The sequence below is a fragment of the Mus musculus genome, chromosome 4 (genome assembly GCF_000001635.26).
Source record: "Mus musculus strain C57BL/6J chromosome 4, GRCm38.p6 C57BL/6J".
NCBI classification, from domain to species: Eukaryota; Metazoa; Chordata; class Mammalia; order Rodentia; family Muridae; genus Mus; species Mus musculus.
In genome coordinates this window covers 135,987,607-136,001,693 of record NC_000070.6, presented here as the reverse complement: position 1 = coordinate 136,001,693, position 14,087 = coordinate 135,987,607, and the positions used below count along the sequence as shown (strand labels likewise).

The 14,087-nt window shown below is 44.0% G+C and overlaps 1 pseudogene; it reads right to left on the bottom strand.

Annotated features, from left to right (window-relative positions):
* Positions 1 to 3,791: 3,791 nt before the first annotated feature.
* Gm13007 lies at positions 3,792 to 4,186 on the bottom strand (annotated as a pseudogene).
* Between the last annotated feature and the right edge of the window lie 9,901 nt (positions 4,187 to 14,087).

Sequence of the window (14,087 nt, the reverse complement as noted above, 5' to 3'; positions counted from 1 at the left end):
CAGATCCCATTATGGATGGTTGTGAGCCACCATGTGGTTGCTGGGATTTGAATTCAGGACCTTCTGGAAGAGCAGTCAGTGCTCTTAACCACTGAGCCATCTCTCCAGCCCCCTCCCCTGGCCCCCGTCACTGTTTTCCTTCCACCCTTTCAACCCCATGACACTAGATAAAAAAAGAGGATGGAGAGGAAAGGAAACGGGTCCAAGAATAATGGCAGAGTCAGAAAGGGTGATGCTATTGTTAAGACTACTTCCTGCTGACTAGGGGCAATGAGTTCCTTGGAGCAAATTTGATCTTCATCATCAAGATATCTAATTTCTTGTTGTTTGCACCACAACTACTTAAACTATAACCAACAGCAACCAACTAACAACTCACAACCAACCAACAACCCATACACACACATACACACCCCCTCTGAAAATTTCTCAGGTTTCCAAATGTCACACAATTGCAAGAACTATCTGCATCTGTCAAATTCACCCCAACCCCTCTTTCCTAGAGCATGAATCAAATCATAGCTACTGGACAATATGAAGCAGCCCCCTTTCCTACCTCTGAGATTAAAACAAAAACATTGGGGCTGGAGGGATGGCTCAGTGGTTAAAAGCCCTGACTGCACTTCCAGAGGTCCTGAGTTCAATTTCTAGCAACCACTTGGGGGACTCACAACCATCTGTAATGGGATCTGATGCCCTCTTCTGGTCTGTCTGAAGACAGCTAGAGTGTACTCATCTATATGAAATAATAAATCTTTAAAAAATTTTTTTTCTGTTTTTTTGTTGCTTTTTTAAGAAACAAAAATTCAGCCGGGCGTGGTGGCACATGCCTTTAATCCCAGCACTTGGGAGGCAGAGGCGGGTGGATTTCTGAGTTCGAGGCCAGCCTGGTCTACAAAGTGACCAGGACAGCCAGGGCTACACAGAGAAACCCTGTCTCAAAAAAACAAAACAAAACAACAAAGAAACAATATTCCAGAATTCTCACTACATTTCCCCCTTTCTGTTTTTGAACCATTAGTTGTGCTGTGTGTAACGGGAAGTAAGAAACAGAAATTTTAAATAAAATCACATTTTGGATCAGTGGCCAAGGCTTTCTGGAGACTTCTGCTCTTAATCTTTAACAGTTTTGATGATAGCTACAGATTTTCATTTCCTGTAGAAATGTAATTAAATCCACATCCCCAACAAAACACTTGTGGGCTTCCATTCTGATGTTAACATATCTTTATAGCATACAGGCTGATTGAATTCCACGGGTTTTTTTCTCTAACCCAGTGTCTCTTGGCTGCTATTGTTCCTTTCTCATCAACTTTCAGAATTTAAAAGTTAACAGAGCACTATTTAATCTATCCCTGGGAATCTTTATTCTTGCCTTTTGTTTTTAAGCATTTTTTTTTTTCCTGAGACAGGGTTTCTTTGTGTAGCCCTGGCTGTTCTGGAACTCACTTTGTAGACTAGGCTAGTCTTGAACTCAGAAATCCGCCTGCCTCTGCCTCCCAAGTGCTGGGATTAAATGCGTGTGTCATCACATATTCCAGCCTAAGCATTTCTTTAAGGTGTGATTAGATCTTTCTACAACTAGTTGTCCTGTGGGACTCTGTGGTATAGCCTTAATGTACTTTTTTATTATAATGTGTGAAGAGTTGCTTCATCTTACTGGAGACATATGTAGGGGCATTCTCAGCCTTAATTTGTACAGGTATCCCCATAGTAGCCATTAATTCCAGTAAATGTGTAGTTACAGAATCAGCCTTTTCAGAACTGTTGAAACTGTAGCTATGAAACAATGCTCTGATGAACAAACTTTAGTTTTCCAATTTCTGCAAATGGAAATATCCATCTGACAGATGTCATGTCTTTTGGTACCCTTAGAGTTACCTCCAGCAGGTAATGGAGTTTGGTTATACAGAGAACAAGTAGGACATTGTATTATAAAATCCTTGGCTTTTGGCCAAGTGACAGAAAACTTTTTCTTAGCCAGGCTTGGTGGCACACGCCTTTAATCCCAGCACTCGGGAGGCAGAGGCAGGCAGATTTCTGAGTTCGAGGCCAGCCTGGTCTACAAAGCAAGTTCCAAGACAGCCAGGGCTACACAGAGAAATCCTGTCTCGAAAAAACAAAACCAAAAAAAGAAAGAAAACTTTTTCTTTAAACCTTTACTATTAACATGTTTTTCATGAAATTTTAAGGCTTCTAATACATTTCCTATTAATTTTCTTAATTAATAGGAAGATAAATAAATAAAAGTCAGTTTCTTAATTTTCTTGTGCTAATAGACCCAGCAAGCCTGTATGAGACCAACTATGGGTGATGTGTAATGGATATTTTCTATTTCTGATTGCCTGTTGCAGTTGCATAAATAACAAAGTTAATTCTTAATTATCAGGGTTAAATTAAACAATTTCTATATGCAAAACAACTGCATATTGAGAGTAAATATATTAAGAGATTCAGAAAAATCTAATAGTACCATAACAATTGCATACAGCTCTGATTTTTGAACTGAAGTATATGGACTTTGAATTACTTTGCTCTTTTTTTTTTTTTTGTCTGCTTTAAAGCCTACCATTCCCAACTTATTTGCATCTCTATAGAATATAGCTGCTCCAGGAATTGGCATTTCTTTTAGAACTCATGGGAGAATGCAACTAGTTGTTCTTTTTAAACTGAAGACATTTGCTTTTAGGATATTTGCTGTTAATTTCTCCCAGATAGTTTGCCAGAAGCTTTTTGTCAATTTTCATTGATTACCCATAAAGACAATGATCTCAGCATTAGTATAAGAAATAATAAGGTACCACAACTTCTTCTTCATCTGTTCCCAACAGTTGGTATAGTTTTATTTTAACTTTTATGATTAAATCAGAAATTTTCCTATGTAAGTCATTAAGTTTTTACTTTGATCAGTATTAAGAAAATCCATTCTATAACACTAACTTCCCTTTGCAAAATGAGTGCAGTAGGAGAATGATCTGAGAGCAAACTAACCAGACTCCAGTCAAGCTTGGATCTGGAAGGGCCACATACGCATCTTGCAGTCTGTTTTCTCAGGGTTCATTCTCTCTCTGCCTCAGGAGTTAATCACGTTGGACTGTTGAAGTTCCAGTCTCGTTGTAAAGTTTGAAATAAGTTACTTAACCCTTGAGCAGTTTATCCAATGGTAGGCCATAGCTAATTAATATCTCCCATTAATTTTTGAAAAATTTGCAACTGGGGACTGGAAAGATGGCTCGGAGGTTAAGAGCACTGGCTGCTCTTCCAGAGGCCCTGAGTTCAATTCTCAGAACCCACATCATGGCTCACAACCATCTGTAATGGGATCTGCTGCCCACTTCTAGCATGCAGGTAGGTGTACATGCAGATAGAGCACTAATACACATAAAATAAATAAATCTTAAAAGGAGTTTGCAACTGATCTCTGATCTGTACCTTTTGTGGTTGAATTTTTTTGTTGACTTTTTTTTGGATACGACCTTTATTGAGCTTATCCACCAGAGTGGGAACAATGTATGTACAAAACTAAATGCTTGTTATTATAATTTCTGCATCACAATTAAAATCAAAACAGTTTTTTAAAAACCGTCAACTCAGCCGGGCCTCGTGGCACATGCCTTTAATCCCAGCACTTGGGAGGCAGAGGCAGGTGGATTTCTGAGTTCGAGGCCAGCCTGGTCTACAGAGTGAGTTCCAGGACAGCCAGGACTACACAGAGAAACCCTGTCTCAAAAAACCAAACCAAACCAAATAAAGCAAAACAAAACAAAAAATTTAGAGTCCTGAGATAATAAGGAATCCAGACATCCTTAGACAGTCTTCTGTTGTCCTTTCTTCCCAGTCAGCGATTTGTGGATGTGTGGGATGACACCACCACCAGCAATGGTAGCTTTGATCAGAGAATCCAATTCTTCATCTCCACGTATAGCAAGCTGCAAGTGACGAGGGGTGATACGCATTACCTTTAAGTCTTTTGATGCATTTCCTGCCAACTCAAGTACCTCTGCGGTGAGGTACTCCAGGATGGCTGCGCTGTACACAGCGGCGGTCGCACACAGTCGGTGGCTGATTCTCCTAGATTTCAGGTGTCGATGAATACGGGGCCCCAGGGAACTGCGACTGGGGAAACCGCCTTTGACTTGGCCTTTCCGGAGTCCTTTCCAGCTGCAGCCATCTCGCTCCGACAAGCGAGGAAGAGACGAAGCCAGGCGGACGCTCAGCGAGATCCCGGTGCCCACTCCTCTGTCGGACCGCAATTCAAACTGCCAATTTATTTTATAACACAAATAGTTAATAGAATCTCCTCTCTGTCGTTTTTCAGGAGCAATTTGTAAACCCCATCATGGCAGAATTCTTTGTGTTTTCTTAAACATTTTATCTAAAGTATCTGCATCAGAATGAGCCAACAAACATTACCCATGTAATTATAATGGATTGAATCAATTGCCTGTGAATTATTTTTCTAGCAGGTGCACAAAATGTTGACATAAAGGTGAACTATTTAACATTCCCTGTGGAAGAATGTTCCACTAATACACACACACACACACACACACACACACACACACATATATATATATATATATATATATATATATTTTTTTTTTTTTTTTTTTTCCTGAGACAGGGTTTCTCTGTGTAACCCTGGCTGTTCTGGAACTCACTCTGTAGACCAGGCTGGCCTCGAACTCAGAAATCCGCCTGCCTCTGCCTCCCAAGCGCTGGGATTAAAGGTGTGCGCCACCACTGTCTGGCCACTAATATCTTTTTACAGGTTGTACATTATAATAAATAGGTATTGTCTCTTACCCTATTACACTCTTGCCCCCTTACTCCCAATTCCCTTCCCCCCTCTCTCCATGTGGCCATGATTGGCCCCCATTTCTCTACTCTCTCCTTCTCTCTGCTTTTCTCTGCCTCTACTACCCTCTTAACTCGCCTCCCCATGCCCTGAATAAACTCTATTCTGTACAAAAAAAAAGGAGGTACTGTGAAAGCAAACTTTTCCCTAACTTGCTTTTCAAGGGGATAGTTTAAAAAAAAAAAAAGGCAGTTTCTTAAATCACTTGCTATCATAGGCCATGCCTTAGGTAATAAAAAAGGTGAAGGAGTATTAGGTTGTGAAGGACCCATTGGTTATTTACTCTATTCACCTTTGTGTTAGGGTTTTATTGCTGTGAAGAGACACCATGACCAAGGCAACACTTATAAACACAAGCATTTAATTGGGGCTGGCCTACAGTTTCAGAGGTTCTGTCCATTATCATCACGGTGGGAAGCATGGCTGCATCCAGGCAGACTTGGTGCTGTAAGAGTCGGGAGTTTTACATCTTGATTAAAAGGTAGCCAGGGAGAGACTGTCTTCCATACTGAGTGAAGCCTGAGCATAGTACCTCAAAGTGTACCTTCACAGTGACACATTTCCTCCAACAAGGCAACCCCTCCTAACAGTGTCACTCCCTATGGCCGAGTGTTCAAACACATGAATCTATGGAGGCCAAACCTATTCAAACCTCCACACCACTCTTTTTTTTTTAAAGACTTATTTATTTATTATATGTAAGTATACTGTAGCTATCTTCAGACACTCCAGAAGAGATCGCCAGATCTCCTTACGGATGGTTGTGAGCCACCATATGGTTGCTGGGAATTGAAGTTAGGACCTTCGGAAGAGCAGTCAGTGCTCTTAACCGCTGAGCCATCTCTCCAGCCCTCCACACCACTCTTAAATCTGTCAACATCCTCCATCTTCCTGATTACATTTTTATAATGAATACAGTGGAGTTCTATGAGCTGGTGGACTCTTCTTTATGTTGCGCATCCAGCTGCTCTTGCACCATATGTTCAAATGCCTGTAGTTTTTCTTAGTTAAGGGCCATTGCTCCACCCACACAGACTTGTCAGACAACCATTTTAAGGGTAGGGCTGTAGGTATCACAGCAGTGGCTCCTCACAAATGTGAAGACTCAATCCCAGTGTTTGGACAATTGGCACAGACTGGGGTTGTTGTGGATGACATATATCAATGCCTTCCCCAGGGACATCTACCATTCATTTCACCCTTCTTTCATCATTGGCTGTCTGGAATCTCAGGAATCCACTGAGCACCCCACTGTTGTAAAAGATTCCTTCCACGTAAATTCATGGCTATGTCAGCCACACAAGTATTAACTTTCCTATTTGACCTTTGGTCCTACACATTTAACCCACCACACCCTTTATCTGAGATAAATTTCGAATTCGTAGAAACTATATAAACCTTTTGAAGTGGCCAACATTCTGAATTCCAACAGTTTTGTTAAATGACAGTTACACCAGTTCCTGTATCCACCGCACTTCCATGTCAATACCATTGACTTGCAGTTTTAATCATTAACTGCTGTCATTTTCCAGTACTCCCAAACCCTCCTGTTCTTTCTACTGGAGCAGCTTTGCCTTTGATGTAGGGAAACAGTAGCAGCTGAGTAACCCTATCACCTGCACTAAATTTCTTTTTACATAGGCCATCATTTTAACTTCTTATTTGTAATCTTCATCTATAATTCGTGGATGCACAATGAATTTTTAGAAGTCAATCCACTCTTTCTCAAGATCATCCCTCTTGTCCCTGAGGGCCAACGACCATAAACTCCAGTAGCTATTTTCTAACATTAAAATTTGGGGGGTATTGTAAAATGTTTTTCTATGGCCAAGTCTAGACTAGTACTGCGTAGATCTGAGAATTTCTTTCTGCTGCATGGATCTGATACCCAACAGAACCCTGTATGTGGCTTGGTACCCTCTAGAGTCTGGTCATCTCAGTTTCTCTTTTCCTTGAGTCTCCCTAACTGTTTAGAGAAGTATCACAGTCCATCTTCAAAATCCACTGGACTTCCCTTTCTGTAATAACTATTGTCTGAATGTTCTTTAAAGACTAACAAACTACAGGGCATCAAACACTTCTCACACACGCTCTGCATCCAGAGCTCATATTTTAAACAATAAGCAACAGCTGAGACTGTTGTAGCAACAACCAGGGAGCCTGCCCCCGCCCTCTCTCTCCTCTCTCTCCTCTCTCTCCTCTCTCTCCCTCTCTCCTCCTACTGGGTTGCCTTTTTATGCCTTAATATGAGGGGAGGTACCTAACCTTATTACACCATGATATGCCATGTTTGGGTGATTTCTCTGGGAGCCCTGCCCTTTTCTGAAGGGAAACAGGAGGAGTGGATGGGAACGAGGAGGAGGCAGGCAGGCTATGGAGGAAATGGGAAGGGGGGGGGGAACTGCAGTTAGATATAATGTATGAGAGAATATTTTGTTTTGTTTTGTTTTTCGAGACAGGGTTTCTCTGTGTAGCCCTGGCTGTCCTGGATCACTCTGTAGACCAGGCTGGCCTCGAACTCAGAAATCCGCCTGCCTCTGCCTCCCAAGTGCTGGAATTAAAGGCGTGCGCCACCACCGCCTGGCAGAGAGAATAAAATTTTTATAAAAGCAACACATGGGTTTTGGCCTGAATGTGTCCTCTTCCCCTCCCCCATCAGTTCTGAAGCTGAAATCCTAAAGTCCAGCATGACAGTGTTAGGGGGCAGGGCATTTGGAGGTAACTAGGTCATGGCAGCTTTAGCTTTGCGGAGAGGATATTCCCTGTATAAGAAGAGAAATGTGAGCCTGGTGTGGTGGCACATGCTTATAATCCCAGCCTTCATAAGGTTTAGGATTATGAGTTCAGGCCAGCCTGGGTTAAATGACACCATACCTAAAATTTTAAAAAATCAATAGTTTGAGAACTACAGATAGTGCTGTATGCAGCTCTTGCCGGCAGGGCTAACCGTCAGGGCTGGGAGGGCTCTCATCACAGGTCTGTGGGGGCTACTGTCACTCCATTACTGTTTAAGGAGATATGGCCCTTGTCCTCAAGAAGCCATACAGTAGAGGCTGGAGAGATAGTCAGTGGTTAAAGAGAATTGCTCTTGCTGAGAACCTTGGTTTAGTTCCCAGCACTCTTATGGTAGCTCACAACCATTGGTAACGCCAGTTCCAGGGGCTCTGATTCAGCCTCCGATGGCAGCCAGGCACAAACACTGCACATGCACCCATGGGCACTGTTAAGATCTTGTTGCTTCTGGATGCTTTTTGTGGCATATAAGGATATAGTCAGTAATAATTGACAGTCAACAACAAGCATGCGATTGTGGGTTTTCTGCTGTTTGGTTCTCCATTTGGTTTTGTCTTTTTGAGGCAGGGGCTTACTCTGTTGCCCAGGTTGGCTTTACAATCTTCCTGCAAGTTCCCCACTCTCAAGAGCTGGATTCCAGGCTTAGGCCTCCACTCTGGCTCAGGCGTGGCCAACATTTCTTGTTTTCAGTTTGAGTGATGATCATGGAGGCCAGAGGAGGCCCTCAGGTGTCTTACTCTGCTGCTCTCTACCTTATTCCTCCCCCACACAGTCTCTCTCCTGAGCTAGGCTGGACACCCCCCCCCACCCCCCCAGTGCTTGGGTTAGAGGTGCAACTGTCCCAGTCCTGGCTTTTTACACGTGTTCTGGGATCTGAACCCCAGCCCAGTCTATCTCCTCTTTTTTTGTTTTTGTTTTGGGGTTGTTTTTCTTTTTTTTTTAATTAATTAATTTATTTATTATATGTGTGTACGCTGTAGCTGTCTTCAGACACTCCAGAAAAGGGCATCAGCTCTCCTTACGGATGGTTATGAGTCACCATGTGGTTGGTGGGAATTGAACTCAGGACCTTTGGAAGAGCAGTCGGTGCTCTTAATCACTGAGCCATCTCACCAGCCCCGGTTTTTGGGTTGTTGTTTTTGGTTTTGGTTTTGGTTTTCTTGAGACAGGATTTCTTTCTATAGACCAGGCTGACCTTGAACTCAGAGATTTGCCTGCCTCTACCTCCCCAGTGCTAGGATTAAAGATGTGTGCCACCACATCTGGCTTGACAGCTGTTGTCTTCAAGCTGGAGAGATACACTGTGTGCTTTTCTAGAAAACTGAGGTTCAATTCCCAGCTCCCACATGGTTGCTCCCAACTGCCTGTAACTCCAGTTCAGGGATCCAGTGCCCTCCTCTGGTCTCCATGAGCATCAGGATAAATATGCAGACACACAGTCTCATAAGATACCCATGCATATAAAAATAAAAAGTAAAAAACAATTCCCGTTATCTAGCTTCACTGAGAGAAAGAGAAAGGTGGACCCAGACTTGGCTGTTCCTGAGGGATGAAAATGTTTGCAGAGGAGGAGCCTGGGAATGGGAAAAAGAAGAAGTTTGCAACCTCTCCTTTTTGTTTTGTTTTGTTTTGTTTTGTTTTGTTTTGTTTTGTTTTTCAAGACAGGGTTTCTCTGTGTAGCCCTGGCTGTCCTGGAACTCACTCTGTAGACCAGGCTGGCCTCGAACTCAGAAACCTGCCTGCCTCTGCCTCCCAAGTGCTGGGATTAAAGGCATGCAACACTACTTCCCGGCTTGCAAACATTTCCTATTCACTCCAGGGCAGTCCTAAGGTCCCTAAAATTCCCATTTGGTCTGGCGACATGGCTCAGCAGATAAGAAGTGCTTGCTGCCAAGCTGATAACTTGAGTTTAATTCCTGAAACCCACAGAGTAGAAGGGGAAACCAAGTTCAGCCAGTTGTCTGTTTCCCTCTGAATCCACATGTACACAGTGCAATTTCCTCCATAAATAAATGTAGACACTCCTACAAGACAAGAGTGGAGAAAAGGGTCTTCGTTGCCTTTCCATTGCCATGAGAAGACACCATGGCCAAGACAACTTACAGAAGAAAGAGTTTATTTGGAGCTCACCGGCTTCAGAGGGTCAGTCCATGCACACCATCACAGGGAACATGGCATCAGGCAGGCATGGCACTGGAGCAGTAGCTGAGGCCTTAAATCTTGATCCACAGACACAGCTAGAGAGAACTAGCCAGGAATGGGCATGGATTTTTGAAACCTTCAAGCCCCCCTCCCCCATTGACACATCTCCTCAGACAAGGACACACCTCCTAAACCTTCCCAAACAGTTCCACCTACTGGGGACCAAACTATATGAGGCCATGGGGCCATGTGGAGTGGAATCATTCAAACTACCAAAGCCTCTCCTCTCTTACTTGTCTTTGTTCATGTTTCTTATCACAGGATTAAAAAAACAAACCAGACCACTGCACAGAAAACCAGGAAACTGAATGACATCATGTTTCTTCAATATTCTGAATGAGCCGGGCATGGTCGCGCACGCCTTTAATCCCAGCACTTGGGAGGCAGAGGCAGGCAGATTTCTGAGTTCGAGGCCAGCCTGGTCTACAGAGTGAGTTCCAGGACAGCCAGGGCTACACAGAGAAACCCTGTCTCGAAAAACAAACAAACAAACAAACAAACAAACAAACAACAAATTCTGAATGAATTTATCCACAGCCAAATAACCAGTTTCACATCTTCAGTACCATGCGCCATGTGTGCCTGTGTGGCAGCCAACCTCTGAGGTGGCCTCTGACGAGCTCTGCCATCTTTATGATGCAGTTTCTCACACCCTAAACATGTCTGCCCCCATGGAACCATGGGCCACTGCAGACCTGACAGCGTGGGATGACCAAGCTTAGCTCATAAAAGACACTGTGGCTTCTTCTGCCTTGCCTTGTCTTGGGTCACTTGCTCTGGTGACAGCCAGCTACTGTCAGATTATGGGTCCACTTGAAAAGGAAGCCAGGCCTGCACAAACTTTCTCTCACCTGAGTCTTCTACCTTGGACCTTTAGGTGACTTCAGGCTCCTGAGAGACCTCAAGTCAGAAGCCACCCAAGGAAGCCACGCCCAAATTCTTGACTCAGAAACTGTGAGATAATAAGTCTTAATTGTTGTTTGACGCCATTAAACCAGGGAGTTATATAACCAAAGAGACCCAGTTTTAACTGAAGGGAGGTGGGCAGACCTCAGGTATTTTTATAGCCTAAGCAACAAAGCCTGTCTCTCCATCTTTGAATTTGGACTCATCTATGAAACTGGTTTTGACTAGGGAATCATAAACAAACCACAGAAGCAGAGGTTAAAAAGCGACTGTGCTTAGCCAGGTGTGGCAGGCAATCCCTGGGACCCCAGTATGCAGAAGGTGGGGGTAAGAGGAGTGAGTTGAAGAGGCCAGCCTGGGCTATCTAATGAGCCTCATTAGATACAAAATACAAAACAGGTACCAACCAGACTACAGATCAGGCCAAAAAGGTGGTTCTGGTTCAAGAGTAGAAATGCTTGCCACCAAGTTTGATGACTGTGTTAGATCCCCTGGAATTTATATGGTAGAAAGAGAGAACTGACTCCTGTGAGTTACACACACACACACACACACACACACACACACACACTTTAAAAAGTAAAAAATGTGATCCTGGAAATTTGGTGAACTCCTCTTATATCTAAGCTAATGTCCTCCCTGCTAGCGCCATGGGTCCCACATCCCAGATAGCCAGCCTAACTAGACTCAAGGTAATCCCAGACTTTCAGCGCCTGAGACTGCAGCCCAGGAAAGAGCTACCCAGCTAATCACAGACTGATGGGAGAGACAGTGCTGTTTAGAGCTCCGTTTGGGGTGAGTGTTCAGCCTCTAGCTAATTGACTCAACACAAAGACTTCTGGGTGTCGCCCCTTTCTCTCCTCTAGGGAGTTCTGGAAGGATGCGTTTCAGGATTCCTATTGGTTGATCGCAAAACTGGGTCACTTCCTAACCTTGTCTGGACTCAGCTTAATTCACCTCTTTCGGTCTCTGTTTTCAGCATCTGCAAATTGGAGATCACCCAAGTTTGAGCCCCTCCCCCTTAAAGTTCAGGGGAGCTGGCTCGTGGGGAAAGTAGGATCCTTGTTCAGATCCCAACGCCCACGTGAGAGCTGGACTGAGGGCCTGTGGTCCAGTGCGGGCTGAGGGCATGTGTCTGTGGCCCAGTGCGGGCTGTGGGGTCAGGAGGACTCTCCAGGGAGTCACGGCCAGCCTGTCTAGCTGAAACAGTGTATTTCAAGTTCAATGAGAGACCCTGTCTCTCTTGTTTTAAATATTTATTTATTTTATGTATAAGAGTACACTGGCTAGGCAGGGGGGTGGTGCACACCTTTAATCCCAGCACTTAGGAGGCAGAGGCAGGCAGATTTCTGAGTTCTTGGCCAGCCTGGTTTAAAGAATGGGTTCCAGGACAGCCAGGGCTACACAGAGAAACCCTGTCTTGAAAAAACAAACAAAAAAAGAGTACACTGTAAGCTGGAGAGATGGCTCAGCACTTTTATATATATGGTGAGTGTTCTCATCATATATGTATAATAAATAAAATGTATATGAGTACACTGCAGCTGTCTTCAAACACCAGAAGAGGGCATCAGATCCCATTACAGATGGTTGTGAGCTACCATGTGGTTTCTGAGAATTGAACTCAGGACTTCCAGAAGAGCAGTCAGTGCTCTTAACCACTGAGCCATCTCTCCAACTCTGACTTTCAGTTTTTTTGACTTCGACTATGAAAGTCATTCCATGTGAACACAAGACTCAAAATGGAAATCAAAGGTCCTTGTCATATCAGATGGGATGGCAGCCTGAGGGTAGGGGTTCAGTCACCTGCCCAGCACCACACTTCTAGTAAGTACCAGTGTTTAGACTGCACAGAGGTAACGAACAAATTGGATACTTCACCTGTGTTAGCCATTCACTGCACTGTGTTGTCTGTTTTGGTTTTGAGACAGGGTCTATGTGCCTAGTATGGCCTTGAATGTGAGATCTACCTCTCCATTGCCATTGCTGGTCCATTGCCGGCTTTCCAGCAAAAATCACCACACCCATGTGTTTTGCTTGTTTGTTTTTCAAGACAGTTTCTCTGGATAGCATTGGCTATCCTGACACTCATTTTATAGACCAAGCTGGCTTCAAACTATGAAATCGGCCTGCCTCTGCATCCTGAGTGCCAGGACTAAAGGTATGTGCCACCACCTTACATGTTGAGTTCTTCTTTTGCGGGGGGTGAGGGGGTGTTTCGAGACAGGGTTTCTCTGAATAGCCCGGGCTGTCCTAGAACTCACTTTGTAGATCAGGCTGGCCTCGAACTCAGTCTGCCTCCCGAGTGCTGGGATTAAAGGTGTGCTCCACTGTGCCCGGCTTCTTTTTTTTTTTTTTTTTTTTTTCCCTTAAGATTTATTTTATGTATATGAGTACACTGTAGCTGTCTTCAGACACACCAGAAGAGGGCATTGGATCCCATTACAGGTGGTTGTAAGCCACCATGTGGTTGCTGGGAATTGAACGCAGGACCTCTGGAAGAGCAGTCAGTGCTCTTAACCACTGAGCCATCTCTCCAGCCCACATGTTGAGTTCTTGAATCACATTCTTCCCTTACTATTCAGTGTGACTACTCAACAGATACTATCCTGCCCACGGAACAGAGAAAAATGACTCAGAATAGGAAAAGGTGATATTTTCCTAGTGTCACACCGTCAGGGACAGACCCAGCATTCTCACCCCAGGTCTGGTGGTGAGTATACCTTCTATCAAGAAGGTAGCTATGGGCTATGAAGATGACTCAGCGGCTAAGAGCATTTGCTGTGGAAACACAAGGACAGAGTTCAAATCTCCAGCAGTCACATAAAAGCCAAGCACAGGCCCAGCAGCAAGCCCAGCTTTGGAGGGTGGAGCCTAGAAGCTCGCTGACCATTTAGCCTAGTCTAAATGGTGAGCCTCGAGTCCGGTGAGAGACTGCATCAAAAAAATATGATGCTGCTGAGCAGGATGGCCCATGCCTTCAATCCCAACGCCCCGGAGGCGGAGGCAGATGGATTTCTGTTGCGTTTTATGCCAGTCTGATCTACACAGTGAGTTCCAGGCTCAGTAGATAGTTCCAGCCAAAACTAGGTAGTAAGACACTTTATTAAGGGAAAGAGCGCGATAAGCCACAGAAGACACCAAATAGATAGATAGATAGATAGACCCATGATAGATATATAATAAATGTAACTAATTAAATCTAACACCAGATTTGGTGGTGCGTGCCTTTAATCCCTGAATTTGGGATTTGGAGGCAGGAGGGTCAGGAGTTGAAGGTACATAGATCATCTGAGGTCAGCCTGGGGCACATGAGAAACTAGCTTAA